The sequence below is a fragment of the Equus caballus genome, chromosome 10 (genome assembly GCF_041296265.1).
Source record: "Equus caballus isolate H_3958 breed thoroughbred chromosome 10, TB-T2T, whole genome shotgun sequence".
NCBI classification, from domain to species: domain Eukaryota; kingdom Metazoa; phylum Chordata; class Mammalia; order Perissodactyla; family Equidae; genus Equus; species Equus caballus.
The window spans coordinates 84,232,993-84,251,327 of NC_091693.1; the positions used below are offsets into that span (position 1 = coordinate 84,232,993).

The 18,335-nt window shown below is 36.8% G+C and overlaps 1 long non-coding RNA gene across 1 annotated transcript; it reads left to right on the forward strand.

The window, feature by feature from the left end:
• The first annotated feature begins 1,570 nt into the window (after positions 1-1,570).
• On the forward strand, positions 1,571-17,637 carry LOC111775503 (uncharacterized). Its single transcript, XR_002811211.2, has 2 exons — positions 1,571-1,665; positions 17,350-17,637. It is a non-coding gene; the product is annotated as an uncharacterized lncRNA (long non-coding RNA).
• The last annotated feature ends 698 nt before the right edge of the window (positions 17,638-18,335 follow it).

The following is an 18,335-nucleotide window of genomic DNA, read 5'->3' on the forward strand; positions in this document are numbered from 1 at the left end:
CCTGTTTTCATATAAATATCCCAGTCAACCCTCACAATCAATTTGTGAAGAAAGCCGTTTTACACAGAATCAAATACATTACATTCTATACTCATTTACTAAAAAGAACAGCAACATTTGAGGAGGTTAAATGGCTAGCCCAAGGTCATCCGGATATCATTATTAAACCAGGACATAGAACTGGGTCCTCTGACCGCAGGCTCACTCTCTTGGCACCACACATGGGATGCTTTAGCGTTAAGCAATCTTAGAAGTCATCCTGCCCAACCTCCAGAAAGGCATCCTCAGGCAAGGCTGGCTCTTTTGAGGTTTTATTAGGGACCGCAATCCCAGGGAAGCAAGAGCGAGGGAGAAGGGAAGTGAGGCAGAAGTGGAGGGAGAACAAAGTGTGTGTTACTGAGTCAGCCCTGCTTGTAGCAAGCTGATGTTTATTGAGCATATGCCTTCTTTGTCAGGCACTGTTCTAAGGATGTCACAGGTAGTAACTCCTTTAGCGCCCGCAACAACCTCGTGTACTCTTGAGATATGGACTATTATTACCTTTGTGCCACAGACTGAATGTTTGTGTCCACCACACCCCTAAATCCATATGTTGAAACCTAATCCCCATTGTCACAGTATTTGAAGGTGGGACCTTTGGGAGGTGACCAGGTTAGGAGTGGGATTAGTGCCCTTACAAAAGAGGCACAAGAGAGCTCCTTCGCCCCTTCCACCCTGTGAGGACACAGCAAGAAGATGGATGTCTACGACCCAGGAAGCAGGCTCTCCCCAGACACCAAGTCTGCCAGCACCTTGATCCTGGACTTCTCAGCCTCCAGAACTGTGAGAAATAAATGTTTGTTGTTTAAGCCACTCAGTCTATGGGATTCTAACAGCCTGCATGGACTACGACGCCTCGTTTTATACGAATAAGACAACTGAGGCATGAAGAGGGTAAGTAACTCGCTCAGGATTACTCAGCTAGTGAATGTTATGCTTGTTTAAAGCTGGCTGTCTCACTGTAGATGCTACACACTCAACTCCTAGGCTTTCCTGCCTCTCCAGTAATGGAGCTTTCACAGGGGTAGTTAAGGCAAGAGGCAGAATGTGGCCCATCCTCCCAAGATAAGACTAAGGCGTCGAATTGTATGTGTATAAATTGTATGCCACTCAGGCTTTGAATGAAAACTGCTTCAAGGCAGAAGCTGTTTCATTTAAATCTACTGTACAAAATCTTACTAATCACTGTAGAAGCAAGGACTTTCTATTATTTTAAAGATTGGTTTTTAAAATTTTATTTTGTCAAGGGTTGGAGAGCAAATGCTGCTTTCATACTTAGGATAAATTCTTTTACAAGTGGGATTTTGATCAAAATTCTTATATAATCATAAGAGTTTCAATTTTCAGCCATCACCCACTTATTTCTCCTGGTATTTTATGTAACCCAATCCTAGAATACAAAGTAAGTAAGGCAGAATCAAGGTCATGGAGTCCTCTTAGTGATGCGAAGGTAACAGTGCCACACGCAATCCCCAGATCACCTGGTATGAATCTACGGAACGTTTTCATTGACATTAACCACTGTGAAGTCACTGTCTCAGAAAGGTCTACAGTAAGAGGTAGTTGAGAACCAAGCCGGCAGTCTCCCAGGAACAGACAACACTCGAAATGGGTGACATTTGTTGTGTGAGTATAATAAATGCCACTGCGATTGCTTGCTTACAGGGCTTCTTCAGAGATTTAGTAAATCTTTGAAGAATTCCATGGCCTATGAGCTAAGAGGAGCTACAGGAACACTCGAGAATGTTATAAGATAAAATCTGCCCAAGAACTACTGGTTTTACAGCAAGCAGTATTAGTTTTTCATCCATTCATTAACTTACGTAGACACACAGGGACGATAGCAAACCATCCTCAGATTTTTGAAGGATAGCGATTCCTGGAGAATAGCATTATAGAAAATCAATTTATAAAAACAACTCATTTGCATTTCTAAAGCTGTAGCTGTGTCAATGTTTTAATTTCCTTGGTTCTGACAATTGTTTTTAACACTTTCTCCACCAAAAGCAGAGTTTTAACTGTTTTTATTTAATATTGTATGCTTAGTGCCTAGAACAGTCTGGTTATTAGAGATGCACAATATATATTGAATAAATGGATGTACAAGATTTTGAAACAGAAGTGTTTTCATGTAATGTGTGCATGTAGTATGGCACTGGTAGCCTGCACTCAGCACTGCTCATTGGAGAGTGAGCAATGACCAAGGGCACCACCAATGGCAACCCAACTTGTAACAAACTGAGGAAGACAGCATTCATCTGTCTTAACGAAAGCACCTTATGTTAAAGATCATTCCAGTCCTTTGTTTCTGTTTTAAACTGACCAAGCAATATTTTTAATATAATTTTGCTTCCCAGGTAACTCTTCAATTTAGTGAAGAGAATGCACTAAACTATTTATTCAAGCTCTCTAGTCTTTCTTGTCAGTTTTATTTCTCATTGTATACTTGTCAATTAGTCTCCTGCAAAGTTGATTAGTATGAATCTGTCCATAAAGGTCTTATCAATTTTTGATGTACTGAGAAAGATGACATCCCAGCCTCACAAAGTTGTGGAAAGAACAGTGATTTGGGGGGGAAGACAGATCTGAATTTAATTCTCAATTATAATGACTTAATCTGTGAGCTTTACAGTGACTATTTTTCTGAGCTTCAGTTTCATGATTTCCTGTTACGAAAATGTGGACAATAAGTGGTGTTGAGATGAAATATAAGCAATGGGCTTATAGGTGGTTCATAGTAAATGCAATGTGTTATTTTTCTTTCCTTTTTCTCCACAAAGAAGAAAGACTAGACAGACTGGTATTTGCGGACCCAAAAATGATGCTGCCTGCCAGCATGCAGCCACAAAAGCTTGCAAGTATTCCAGATGATATTGCTACTCTATTTCCTAAATTGGAATGTCCTAGGTGTCACAGCAGAGATTGCATGATTTCGGGGCTCAGCTCCTGCTTGGTCTTATTCAGGTATTGATGAGCCCCCTTAGCCTACAGTCAGCTCTGTCTAGCTTCTGTCTGCCAGTCCTATTCCTGTCAGCAGGTGGATCTGGAAATAATCTCTTTGCCCTAAGCCTATTGAGGACTTTAGGGTCCAGCGTGCCTGTGTTAGTCAGGGTTCTCCAGACAAACAGAACCAATAGAGATATACAGATAAATAGAATGAGATTTATTATAAGGAACTGGCTCACACAGTCATGAGGTTGAGAAGTTCCACAACCTATTGTCTGCAAGCTGGCGACCCAGGAACGCCAGTGGTCTAGTTCAAAGGCCTAAGAGTCAGAGAGCCCGTGGTGTAGAATCCAGTCTGAATCTGAAGGTCTGAGAACCAGCCGCACCAAGGGCAGGAGAAGATGGATGTCCCAGCTCAACTAGTCAGGTAGAGAGTGAATTCAACCTTCCTCAGCATTTTTGTTCTCTTCAAGCCCTCAAAGAATTTGATGATGCCCACCCATATCTGCTTTACTCAGTCCTTCCGTTCAAATGCTATTCTTTTTGGAAACTCTCTCATAGACACTTCTCAAAATAATGTTTAACCAGATATCTGGGCATCCCATGGCCCAGTCAAGTTAACACATAAAATTAACCGTCACAATGCCTATCAAGCTATAGCATCCAAGTTACCATTGTATTGAAGGCTGGCCCTTGGGTGCTACCTACTATTTGGCCTTAACCCCAAACCCATTCATTTCCCATTATTATCCTTTCTCAATGATCAATGATATACAGCTTCTTCCTGGGGTAGGTAAATTATACAATTAGAGGATTATATATATATATACTTTTCAATTTAAAAAGCAGTTATTTAAATAATTTACCATTTTCCTCAAGCTGTTACCTTGAGGTCCCATACCACCTTAAAACTGGTACTGTAGGAGTTATATCATTGACTATCTAAACAAACATATTTCATTCTACCTTTTGATATATCTAGTGGGCCAAAAAGTCTTATTTTCATAATACAGCAACTTTGCTTTGTCAGATTTATTTGAATAGGAGAGAAAACAGATGGTTTTTATATGCTGAGACTTACAAATATGGGCATTACCTTTAAAAACTCTAAGTAATATTGCTGAATATTTGTCAAATGACAAAATTATGAATGATTTAGGAAATTAGAGTATTTAAATTAAGCCAGGGTTTGGGTAAAATCCTCTGTGAAATTTACCTACCCCAGAAAGAAGGGATATATCATAATTCTAGTCAAAACAAGCTTCTTCTAAAATAATTTTAGGTCCTTGTTTGCTGTGCTGACCTAAAACATAACTACATATATTCTCTTTATTTCCAAGATATACAACACTAATATGGACAAATATTCAATCAGAAAAAAATATGCAAGACAAATATGCACATAAACGATAAACTCTTTTTAAACATGTATGACTAGCTGGCAGACGCATTTCTAATCTATATCTCAATGAACCACATGGCTCACCAACTCACAAGGCATTCTACAATTATCAAGACTGAACTATTAAAAATCAAGTTAGTTGAGATACAATTTATACTCAGCAAAATGCACCTATTTTCAGTGTACACTTCCATGAGATTTACGAATGCATGTAGTTGCGACACCACCACTACAGTCACGATGCAGAATATTTTCACTCCCTCAAATTACCCTCATGCCCCTTTTGCAGTAAAGCTCCCCCACCCTCGCATCTTTTCAACCCTAAGTAACCACTTCTTTGATTTCCATTACTATAAATTAGAGTTGTCTTTTCCAGATTTTCATACAAATGGGATTATGCAGTATATACCTTTTGGTACCTGGCTTTCTTCATTCAGCATACTGTTTTAGAGACTCGCTCATGTTGTTGCATATGCCAGTAGTTATTTCTTTTTATTGCTGAGTAGTATTCCATTGTATGGATGCACCAAATCTTATTCTCCATTCACCCTGTTGATAGACAGTAGGGTTGTGTAGAGTTTGGGCCTATTATATATAAAGCTGCTATTCACGTACAAGCCTTTTTGTAGACGTAGACGTTCTTTCTTTTGGGTAAATATCTAGAAGTGCAATTGCTAGGTTATATGGCAAGCACATGTTTAATTTCATAAGAAACTGTTACACTATTTTCCACAGTGTTGATATCATTTCATATTCCATAAAATATTCATGAGAATTCCAGTTGCTCTATATCCTCGACAGTGTTTTATTTCAGACACTCTACTGGGTGTGCAGTGGTATCTCATTGTGGTTTTACTTTGTATTTCTCTGATGACCAATGATGTTGAACATGTTTTCATGTGCTCACAACCATTTATAAATCTTTTAGAAAGTATCTGTTCACATTTTTTGCCCAGTCTTTTGTCAGAAATAGATACTGCAAATATTTTCTCCCAATCCGTGGATTGCCTTTTCATTTTCTTAATGCTCCCTTAAGAAGAGCAGATGTGTTGTACACGTATGTATACAGTTGACTCTTCCTTTTTTCCAGTTTGATCTTTTCTGCCTTTTATTAAAGTGTTTACGTGAATTACGTTTAAGATAGTTATTGATGTGTTTGGGTTTAAATCTACCATCTTACTATTTGTCTTTCATTTTTCCTATCTGTTCTTTCTTGGTTGTTTTTTCCTTTCTTGTCTTCTTTTGAATTGAGTATTTTTATGATTCTTTGTCTCCCATATTAGATATTAGCTGTTATTCTTTGCTTAATGTTTTCAGTGTTTTACTGAAGGTTAAACATCTCATCTTTAACTTATCACAGTCTCACAGTCTACTTCCAAATATTATGCTATTTCACATACAGTGGCCCTCCATCCTTTTTTCTATTGTTGACATACATTTTACTTTTAAATATGTTGTAAATTCCACAAAAAATTGTCATTATTTTTATTTTCACTGCTCAATTATCTTTCAAAGTAAATTTCTAAACGAAAAAAACCTGCCTGGTATATTTGCCCACGTGTTTACCATTTGTAGCACTCTTCATTCCTTTATATAGATCTAATTTTCCATCTGGATTGTTTATTTCCACCTGAAGAACTTGCTTTAATATTTCTCATAATGAAAGTCTCTGTCAATGAATTCTATCAGCTTCTATTGGTCTGACAAAGTTTTGAATTAGGCTTCATTTTTGAAGGATATTTGTACTGGCTATAGAAATTGAAGTTGACGGTCTCCACTTCTTTCAGCACCTTAAAGATATTACCCCAACATCTTCTAACTTGCATAGTGCCTAATTATGTCTGAAACAATTCTATCTCATTCCTGTGTACATAATGTGCCTTTTTCTCCTCTGGCTACTTTTAAGATTTTTCTCTTTATCATTGGTGGGTATTGTTTTATACTTGGAGTATTAGAGATTTTTGCACTGTGGGTTTATAATTTTTGTCAAATTTGAAAACATTTTGGCCATTATTATTTAAATATATTTTCTGTTCCCTCCACTGTCTCTGTCTCTTTTCCATCTGAGACTCCAATTACACATATCTTAGACCGCATGATATTATCCCACATGTCACTGAGACTCAGTTAATTTTTTTAGTCTTTTTCTTCTCTGTGATTTATTATTGGATGGATTCTATTGCTATGTGTTCAAAATCATATGTTTTTTTGTTCTACAATATGTAGCTATCTGTTGATTCCACACATGAAAATTTCACTTCAGATACTATATATTTCATCTTTTGAAAGTCAATTTGATTCTTTTCTTTTTTATTGTGGGAAAATATACATAACATTAAATTTACCATTTTAACCATTTTTAAGTGTACAGTTCAGTAGCATTATGTACATTCACATCCTGTGTCATTTGGTTCTTTTTAATATCTTCTAGTTCTCTCCTCGTTATGTTTATATTTCCTTTAAATCCTAGAGCATAGTTACAACAACTGTTTTAATATTTTTAATGGCTAAGTCCATCATCTCTGGTGTTGATTCTTCAGATTTATTTTTCTTCTGGTAAAGCTCACATTTTCCTGCTCTTGACATGTCTAGTAATTTATTTTTGGATGCTGGAAATTGTGAATATGGTGTTGTTGAGTATCTGGATTATGTTTTCTTCCTTTACAGAGTGCTGGACTTTGTTTTTGCAGGCAGTTCAGTTACTTGGGAATCAGTTTGATCTCTTTAAGGTGTGGGATTAGTCTATAGTATCCTTTACTCCGGGGATAATTAATTCCTACTACTAACTTATGATCATTTTAGAGTCTCCACTCTGGCTGACCTGAGCTTGAGCATTTTCCCACCTTGTGTGAGCTTTGGAAATTGTTTACCATACAACTTCCTGATCATTCTTTGCCTAGTCTTGTGGAGTTTCACAGTCATGTAACTACAGCCCATTGCTCAGCAAAGCTCCAGTGGACTTCTATTTAGAGTTCTGAACTCTTTATCTGTGTTGCTTCCTCCTTTCCAGAGCTCTGTCCCACAATGAGCAGACCCTTCAGCCTGCTTGAACCCTAATTTCTCTCTCCTCAGTTCATTGAGGCTGCTGCTGAGCTATGCTTGTGTTCCTCTTCTCTGCTTCTATAGCCTTGATACTGGTTCTCAGCAGAAAACAGCCCAAACATGGGGCTCACCATCTTTGTTTCCTTCTCTCAGATATCACAGTACTGTGATGCTTATATGTTTAATGTCTGACAACAGTTGTTTCATATATATTTGCCAATTTAAGTTTTCATGGAAGGAAGTTAACTCCTGTCTTTGTTACTCCAACTTGGCTGGAAGTGAAATTTTTTAAATGCTAATCTTCATATCTTTCTTGCATTAGAATTAGTTGATTAGAAGTCTCGCTTTGGAAAAGTCTTAAACATATTATAGTGTTAAACAGAAATTTAGGAGACAGTAAAAATTTGGAAAGACTCAAGAGGAGATCAATTTTAAATTACTAGACATAAATTCTTCAAAACTAGACTTGTTTTAGTTCAAGCATGATTAACTGAAAGCTGTTTGGTGCTGAACGCCTCTTTTTTGGCTTCTGTCTGTATGTTCTTCAGAACCCTAAATAGGCTCCAAGAGACCTAAATAGGTTGCTAAGCTGTAACACTGTGCCAATTTTTTCCTGGGGTCATCAGCTTCATTTCTTTAAGGAATTCAGTTGCCCAAGAAAGGGCCACTGTTCTGCATAGATGTTTTCCTCTTAGTCATGGCATCTTAACTTCTGACAATGTGTAGCTTAGTCCACTGTTTTTATTTAGCTACATAGTGTTTTCCTTTCATAACATCTAGTTACGTATCATTTTTAGTTTTCTTTGTGTTACAGCTTTTCTCTATTTCCTAAAAGATAGGCATCTTGAAGTACTTATTTTCCAACCTCTGAAGGCAGTGAATATGACAACTAAAATGAAAAGTAACCTTCTAGGGAGAATTTCAAACGTTCTAGACAGTTCACTTGATATCTTGACTATCTGAAACATGTCTGCCAATTCTATTTTGGCTGTTAGTTTGTTCCAAATTGAAGTATTTAGTTTATATAAATGAAAGAAGAGCATCGCATTTTATTTCTCTTCAGCTCTATTCTTCAGACTTTTATTTTTTACTTACAATCCCAATGCTGAAAATGAAATCCAAGCCTCCTGGGGAATAGCACTAAAATTGTTGAGCAACTTTCCTTTCTTCAAAGAATTTGTTGCTATTCAGGATGTCTCATCCACACAGGTGTGCATGATAGATTAACTTAATAGACATTTTATTCCACAGTTTTTATTATCAGTACAGGCCAAGTAAAGGACACAGGTCCATTCATCAACTGGTTCATTCATTTATTCACTCAGCAAGTTTGTACTGAGTCCATAACAATGATATGTAGTGGTGAATTAAACAAATATAGTCTCTGCCCTCATGGATCTTATAGTACCAAGGTAAGGCTGAACAGTTAACATATTAACAAAAAATATATAATTACAAAATGTAATAGGTTATGAAGGAAACCAAAGCCCATGTAGTAGAGATGAATGGGGGCCAGGAGGCAGATTCTTTTGTAGACTTGTCAATAAGGACTCAAGGAAGCTGAGACAGAAAGAATTAGAAGAAGGTAGACTTTCAGAGATGGGAGAACTTTCCAGACAAAGGGAACTGCGTGTATAAAGGCCAAAAAGACTCGGCATTTCAAGTAAATGAAAGCAGGCATGTGAATCGACTATAGCGAGTAAGTGAGACAGCAACTAGAAAAGTCAGCAGGTCCCAGATTATTTAGGGCCTTTTGATGAAGGTAAGATGACTGGATTTTATTATCAATGCAATAGAAAGGCCCAGAAAGAGCTAAGCCAAGGAGTGAGATGAGATAATTTATATTTTTAAAAGATACAATCTACAGTGTGGAGACTGGATTGGGCAGGGAGGAAAGTCGAAGAGTAAAGAAGGGAGGCAGTTATTATAATAGCCCACGTGAGAGGAGATGGTGTAGATAAAGACGCAGTTAGAACTGAGATATATTTTGGTTGTAGAAACACCTGGACATGCTCATGTGTTAGCTGTATTTGTAAACACATATGTTACTGTTTGTGGGGATGAGGAGTCGGGGGTGGGTGAGGACATACGGAAATGAGGGAAGGCAAATGGTACAATCAGGGATTACTTCCCTGTTTTTAGATTGAACAAGTAGGTGGAAAGAGGTGCCATGTACTGAAATGGAAAGGAAATTCTGAATGGTCCACATTCTGAGTTTTCACACTAGTTCAAAGCAAGACCAACCTCAGTAACTGAAATACAAAAAGCATCCTTGTTTCCCCACTTTATTTATAATCACCAATATGACTGCATATTTGCATGTGTTGGAAAGTCATCTCAAATTGAAAACCAACCAATGCCATGAATGTCATTAAGATGTCAGGTAGAATTAATCTTCAGATGACCAAAATTATAGCTATTTTTTGTGTATGTATATGACCTCTGCCCAAGTGGTCCATAATCCTGCAAAGGGTTTCCACATAGGTTAAAACTAGCTCTCAACATATCAGAAAGGTCTAAGGCATTTGTTGTGCCTGTTGCTGCGTAAGCCCTTCATATTTTCCTTTGTTTATACAGTTTGGTATAAGAAAAAGTATCCTAAGTAACAGAGGTTGCAGACTTGCAATGGGCTGCTTGAGAAAGTTGGCAAATTGCTCCTTAATGTGGTTTTCATGTGTAAGATGATTGAGTGCCTTCTACTGGTAGCAGAGAATAGATAGCAGGCGTTTCTCTTCCCAGATATATGGTATACACTATCATGTTTCAATATAATAACTACATATACTAACCAGTACTTGACTCATGTAAAAATCTTAACGTAAGTGATACACACATTTAGTTAAATATTCATTAATTGAATTTATTTATTTATCTCTTGCCACCAGTGACCCACTTCTCTACTTCTTGGACACTTGCAGCAGGGACAGTTCCACACATTTCAGGTCTCAACTTAGGCATCACTTTCTCTAGGAATCTTCTTTGATTCTCTCCCTTCTCAACACCTGGCTGGACTAGATGTCTCTTTTCTATGCTTCAGTAACATCCAGTTTATTTTCCTCTCTGAGTACTTACAGGCTGTATTGGAATTGTTGGTTAACTGGATTACATTTTTTTGAGGGCAGGGACTATTTTCATATGTTGAGTACCTGATACTTTATTGGCACAAAATAAATGCATGTGGTATACATGAATGAATAAAAAGTCTAATAGTACAGGGTTTTGTCCTTGCACTATAATTTTACTTATTGTTTACAAAAGTAATGTATATAAGAACAAAGATAAAGACAATAGCATCTTCATTATACTCAGACTGAGTCAAAACTTACCATCCTACGATAGAGTAGAGCGATATGGTGGGAGTGGGTGATGGTGGGTGGGGCTAGGTGGAGGTAAGCAAGAACATTCTTATAACAAGTTTTAGCAGGTGGATTAAGTCCATAATTAATAGGTTATCATCTCTGAAAAAATATGTAAGCTGATTCTTTACCAAAGCATTTTTCTGACATCTTGTTGACGTGAATTCAAATAGAATTTTATCACCTCAAGGTTCATTGAGCTATTTAGGTTTGCAAAATCAGTTCTGACAGATTTACAAATCACTAAGGGTTATGTTAATTTGATAAGGAAATGTGCTCTTAGAATTTGAATTCTGTGGGGTTTTCTGAATTCTCAGACTAACAATTGCAACAAAGGTTATCTTCTGCTTTTATTTTCCCATATTAATATCCTTGTAGGAACTTTAGCAGAAGTACAACATAAAGCAAAAATAAACCAAATTAGTTAGTATCTGAGTCAGGTTAATAGAATACCTAATTCCTCTTCCCCAAATTCTGTTCATAATAATGACTTTAAATTAAACATTGTCAAGCTGACAAATGTAAAGTAACTTCTTTTTTTATTTGGATTTATGTTCTCAAATTACTAATAAGTTTGAGCATCTCTGTTTTGTAGCCATTTGGTTTGCTTCTTCATAATTTGCTTGTTTTTTGACTTGTCAGATGCCCATTTTTCTAGTTAGGCTCTCGACTTAATTTTATTGATTTCTAGAAGTTCCTTTATGGTCTAGATCAGGGGTCACCAAACTTTTTCTATAAAGGGCCAGATCGTAAATATTTTAGGCTTTGCAGGCCACACAGGGTCCCTATGGCGATTCCTCGCCTTGTGCTTCGTGGTGAGAAGCAGTTATGGACAGTATATAGTTTTCTTTGTTGGTGGAAAATAAAATAATACTGAGTCATACAACTGATAACTGACTTGGATTCTGTGATATTTGACGTAATGTTTGCCATAGACATTTGCATCATAATTCTTACTAAACTGGAGAAATTCACCTCTATTCCTGATTTGATAAGATGTAATCATCATTAGATATTGAACTTTGTCAAATAACTTTTCCACTTCTAGTAAGAAAACCATGATCAAGGCATCTCCTCTAGTCGGTTAATATGAGGAATTACATTGATATATTTTCTGATATTTAACCATCCTTGCATTTCTGTGGTAAACCCCATTGCTTATGCTATGGTATTTTTTAATACACTATTTGTGCCAGACAGCTGATATTTTATTCAGAATTTTTGTATCTGTGTTTATCAGCAAAACGAGCCCATGGTTTCTTTTCTTGGGTTGCCCTGCTCTGATTTTGAAATCAAGTTACACCATGCTCAGGAAATGAACTAGGAGGTGCCTTTTTCTATTTTCTAGAAAAATTTGTATAAGTTGCTATTTAACTATTTCTTGAAATTGATAGAATTCCCGAAATAAAACTGTCTTGGGTTTTGGTTTTTTGAGATGGAGATTTTTCTAAAACAGTTTCTATATGTTTAATACTCATTAATCTACTCAAGTTTTCTATATTTTTGGTGCTGATTTCTGTCTGGCATTTTATTTTTCTTCAGAAATCTGTATGTTTTATAATGATTTTCAATTTTACTAGCATATAGTTATTGACTTTTAAAAGTTATTTTAGAACTTTATCTGCAGCTGTTTCAACTTATTTATTCTGTATTTTATTTTAACCTTTTTTTCCTTGAAAAATCTTGCCCAAGGTATCTGTATTTAATTAACCTTTTCAAAGAACTTTTGTTCTTCTTCTCAATTTTTATTTCACTTATTTCTTTTCTTGTCTTTATTTCTTCTTTCTTGTTTCTTTGATTTTTGTACTGCTGCTTGTTCTGATTGCTTTAATTGAGTGCTTAGCTCATTTTTAAAAGATTTTTTTTTGTTTCTTGATAAACGCTTGAAGTATTTCTCTTATATTTAGTTCTTATATGTTTATTCTATATTATTCTTATTTCTTATATATTTCTCTCAAATTTCTCTTATATTGCTTTATCTGTGCCTCATAATTTATGATAAATGTGTTTTCATCATCATTCAGTTCTAAGTATTTTCCAATAGGCTTTATAAATTACTTTATTATAAGAGCTGTATAGTAGTATACTTTTTAAGTGCTATAAGCAAGGGTTTTTTTTAAACAACCCGCTTATTTTCTAGTTGAGTTTTAGTTGAATTATTCCCAGAGAATACAGTCTGTATTATTTTGTAATTGTTGCTGCTTCCTTTGTTGCCTGGTGCGTGGGGAGCATCTACACATTCTCTCTGTGTGCTCAAAAAGGGTGTCTTATTCTATTTGTCCACTTCTTGAGTGTAATACTTTAGCATGTTTCTAGTGTCCTACTATATTTTCTCCTATTATACAGCTGGTTTCAGTTTATTAGAAATTAAATTATTCATATATTCAGATCTTTGTATCTCTTTGACAGAGAGGGGACGTGTAAAATGTTTCCTACTAAAATTGCTAATTACTCTATTTCTCCCTGCTATTCTGTTGGTTATTATTTTTCTGTGTGTCTGGTTAGATAGTAATGTACATATCTATTCATGGTGATAATATCTCTTTATTCTGTTTTTATTCTTTTTCATTTTTAGCAATATATGACCGCGTATTGTTGCTTATAGGATTTTTTGTCTTGAATTCTATTACGTCAGACAACAACATATCTACTCCAGTTTTCTTTTGTCTGGCATCTCATTTCCTATTCTTTAATTTTCAAAATTTATTTACACACTTGCTTTAATTATATTTCTTGAACACAACATTTTGCTAGATCTTGTCTTTTGAAAAGGTCATTGGTAAATGTTGGCAAACATTAAAGAAATAAATCATATCAATCCCATACAACTTCTTCCAGAAAATAGTAGAGAAGGGAATACTTCCCAATTCATTTTAAGAGGCCAGAATTATCATGATAACATAACCAGACAAAGATATTGTAAAGAAGAAAACTATAGACCAATATCCTTCATGGACATAGACATAAAAATCCTCCACAAAACCTTAGCAAATTAAGTCCAGCAATATATGGGAAGGACCATACTTTATAACCATTCATATTCTGGGAAGGCAAGCCTGGCTTCAAACTATGAAAAATCAGCATAATTCATTATATTAACACACTAAAGAATTAATGTTATATGATAATCTCAATAGATGCAGAGAAAGCACTTGACAAAAGTCAACATCCCATTTCAGCTGTATTCCTTTCACCAGCATCCAGATACTTGCACTACAAGTGGAGGATCATCTCCTTGCAGGTCCTGTCTCTCCTTAAATTTTGGGCTACTTAGTTGCCCCGTGACCTCAGCTCTCTGAGAGTTTCAAGAAAAGTCATAAACTTGCAGTCTGTTCAGCTTTTTGTTGGTGGTGGAGTTGTTGCTATAATGTGTAACAGTAGGAACAATGCCTCCTTCAGCTTTCTGCATCCTAAGCAGAAACTAAAAATGATAATGACTATCTTTTTATCTCCCATATTTATAGTATGTTCTTTTCACATCTACCAGGACTTGTTTTATTTCTAGCTATTTTGATTCAAACTTTCTTACCTTAAAATAGAAATTATAGACTTCTGTTTCCAGGAAGATGGAGTCAACATATTTTTCCCTATTCCTGCTGCTGAGCACAAGCAAAATCCCAGGACATTACACATAAAACAAATGGATCACAACTCTAAAAGATGGCAAGAAGAAGGCAGATTGGCTAGGGGCCTTGAAACATGAGGAACAACACAGTAGTGAGTTCCCTGGGTTCTCTTTTTGCTTCAAATACATCAGATTTGGAGCTGAAGAAGCCAGCAACCCATATGCCATTAAGCATGCACAAAAAAGTCCCAAGAAAAGTCTGCTCCCTCCAGCCAAAGGAGCAGAAAATGGCCAGTCTAGCAAGACAGAATGCTTTTAGACAATAATTGCTCTTGTCCAGCCAAACACCATAGAAAAGACTGTGACTCCACCCCATTTACACCAGCAAAGGCCTCGACTTCCACCCTTGCCAGGCTGTAACGAGGTACCCCAATCCCATCCTAGGGTAGAGTCAGAGAAGAGGGTTCATTCTCAGCAGGTAGTAATGACACTTGTCCCTTGGGGTGTCCATGGAGACCATGTGGGGAGCCTGGACTGTAACCCCCCACCTGTCAGTAAGGAGGTGTCCCTCCCCTCTCCGCTGGGGTGATGTTGCAGGAGACCCAGCGGAGAGTGAGAATTGTCACCACCTCTCAGCGGGAACGAGGCTGCACACCCCTTCCTGGATTAACCCCAAAAACATGATCCATAAAAGGTAAAATTAACAAATTGGACTACATCAAAATTAAAACCTTTTGCTCTGTGAAAAACCAAGTGAAGAGGATGAAAAGTCAAGTTAAAGACTGAGAGAATATTTTGCAAACCACCTATCTGACAAAGGCCCAGTATCTGGAATGTATAGAGGAGACTCAAAACTCAACAGTGAAAAAATAAACAATCTCATTAGAAAATGGGCAAAGGATGTGGACAGACATTTCAGTGAACAGGATATACAGATAGAAATAAGCACAAAGAAAGCCATTAGCGAAACGCAAATTAAAACCGCGATGAGATATCACTACACACCTATCAGAATGGCTAAAATAAAAAAATAGTGGCAACGCCAAATGCTGGTGAAGATGTAGAGACACTGTATCACTCATCTATTGCTGGTAGGAAGTAAAATGGTACAGCTGCTCTTGAAAACAGTTAGGCAGTTTCTTAAAAACTAGACCTGTAACTATCATATGATCCAGGAATTGTATACCTGGGCATTTATTCCAGAGAAGTGAAAAATTTGCTGACACAAAAACCTATACATGAATGTTCATAGCAGCTTTATTTGTGACAGTCATAGACTGAAAACCACCAGATGTCCTTCAACAGGTGAATGGTTGAACTGAGACATCCATATCATGGAATACTATTCAGCAACAAATAGGAACAGACTATTCCTAAAAGCAGCAACCAGGATGAATTTCCAGAGAATTCTGCTGAGTGATAAAAGCCAGGCCCAAAAGGTTACATACTGCATGATTCCATTTACGTAACATACTTGAAATGACAAAATTATATAATATAGAAATTCAGAACAGATTAGTGGTTACTAGAGATTAAGAATGGAAGCAAGGATCTCGGGAGGGAATTGGATGTTGCTATAAAAGGGCAACAAGAGGGGTCCTTGTGGTGATGGAAATAGTCCGCATCTGACTGTATTAATGGCAATATCCTCGTTGAGATATTGTACTATTGCTTTGCAAGATGTTACCACTGGGGGACACTGGGTAAAGGGGACATGGGATCTATCTGTGTCACTTCTTACAACTGAATATGAATCTACAATCATCTCAAAAAAGGTTTAATTCAAGAATAAAAGTTATACATTCTTTATCTCTTTAAATATCCTACACACATTTGATATTACATGTAGTGAATTCACATTCAGATTTTTCCTTTTGTTGTTAGTGTTCCTTATCATTTTATTTCTTCACGTATTTGGAATTTTGTTTTATGTGCTTATGTGAAATGAAAGATTTGTGATTTTTTTCCCTCTCCATCCTCTCTCTTTCTCTCTCTCCTCTCTTTTCTTCATCTCTCCTCACTAACAGCTGCATCCTCCCCTTCAACATACATAAATCTGAGCTTATTATTCGCTGCCTAGAAGTTGGGGTTTTTATTTTATTTCTTCTGCCCAGAATTCAGGGATCCTAATCCAAAACAAGGAACCATAATGATGTTTTGGGATCGCTACGCTATGGTGTTAGGGACATTGCAAATACAGTCACTGAACCAGCAGGTGCATTGGTTTAGCTCATGGTCACGAAGGTGTGGCTTGTTCCAACCACTTTGCTGGGTCCTCTGTTTCCCATAAAGCTGAAGAGCCAGGAGGCAGTTCAGCAGCACTTAGTTATTCTCATTTCATGGGTCAGGGAACTGTACCAGAGCCCATGGCTTCACACAGCAAGCCTCTTTCCAACCCCTCATCTTGGGGACGATTCTGGCTCCCTTTGCTTGGCAGGAATGGAACTCCTGGCCACCACAGCTGGCTTCTGGAGCCAGATCCCAGAATGCCAATGGCTTCAGCCCCATTTATGTGTCCATTCTGTGCAGTTTCTGGTTCATGAAGATTTCATCTTGTTGTTGAACCTGGACATATATTTTTGGTTTTCTATTTTATCTATCATTGCTATAGGTTTGGAGCACAAACTCATTGTCTAAAGTCAACTGTACGATCTTGACCTGAAGCACAGCCATAGGAATTTGCCTTTTACCTACATGTTTATTTAATGTGAATGGTGAATGGATCTTAATGAGTGGAAGAAAAATAGCTCCTAGGTAAAAGGGACAATTCAAATCATATCATAACCTGCTAAAGATAGTATGTCAAATGTTTTAATTCGTTATATTTATTAAAACTTTCTATGTAACTGAGTTTTCTAACACTTTAGGGTATTTTCTAGGGACACTCACATTTTTTAACGTGTTAAAAATACGTTGTAAGGTATGAAATTAATGTCTTATCAAATATCACAGCTACCTGCCAAGCTTACAAAATATTCATTCATTTCTCCTACCCACAGACAACCAATAAATTATTATCAACTGATGTTGATAAACACTCAAAAAAAATGAAAGCAGCCATGAGAAGAAGCCCATCCTTTACCACATGAACAAGACATCAAAGGTATTCAGCCCCCAGCAGCAGAAGGTTAATGCACCTATGAACTCCACGCACGTCATCCTTCTTCCATATTTTAAGATAAATTGTGCTGAAATTGTGCAGGAGAAGAATTGGGGGGAAACTAACTGCCAGTGTTGCAGGGTATCATCCATAAGCACACAATAGTGATAAATGAAGTGTTCTGTCATGTTTTCCTCCTCATTTCTACTTCCCTTATTTTAGGTTATGTTCTTAGCTAAGAGCAATAACATACCTAGTTAATTATCTCTCCTGCCTGCATCCAGATATACTGCATTGTTAGTTTATGTCTGCGGTGCGCAGAGAGAATTTGGCTCTCTTTCAGTTCTCATAATAAGAGGGGACAGTCAACCCAAATAATTCAGGACAAATGTCCCAGTGGATCCCTGAAGCATCTTGCTTGTTATCCATGTTAATCATGTTAACTACATCACGGCCAAATTCCATTTTGCACTGTGTGGTATTGAGGCAATCTTAATGCTTTATTATTATTATATATGAATTCATGTTTACTTGATTAGTTTACCACAGCACAAGGTAAGCACCATTCACTTAAAGAATTAGGAGGTTCAGAAACTGAACGCATTTTTCTAGGATTTGGGTTCCACATCTTATGCATTAATAAACAAGTTAAAAACAATTGATAAGAAATCATATTTTAACTACTGGCTTTGTGCCCATAACCAAATCAATAAAAACATGAGAATTGAGACAAGTTGTACATATTCCCAGTTTAAAAAAATACCTTGTTAATTCATGGTCTCTCGATATCAGCACAATTGTCATTCTAGGCCAGGTAATGCTTAGCCTTGAGGAGCCATTCTGCGCGTTGTAGAATGTTGAGCAGCATCCTTGGTCTCTGCTGGC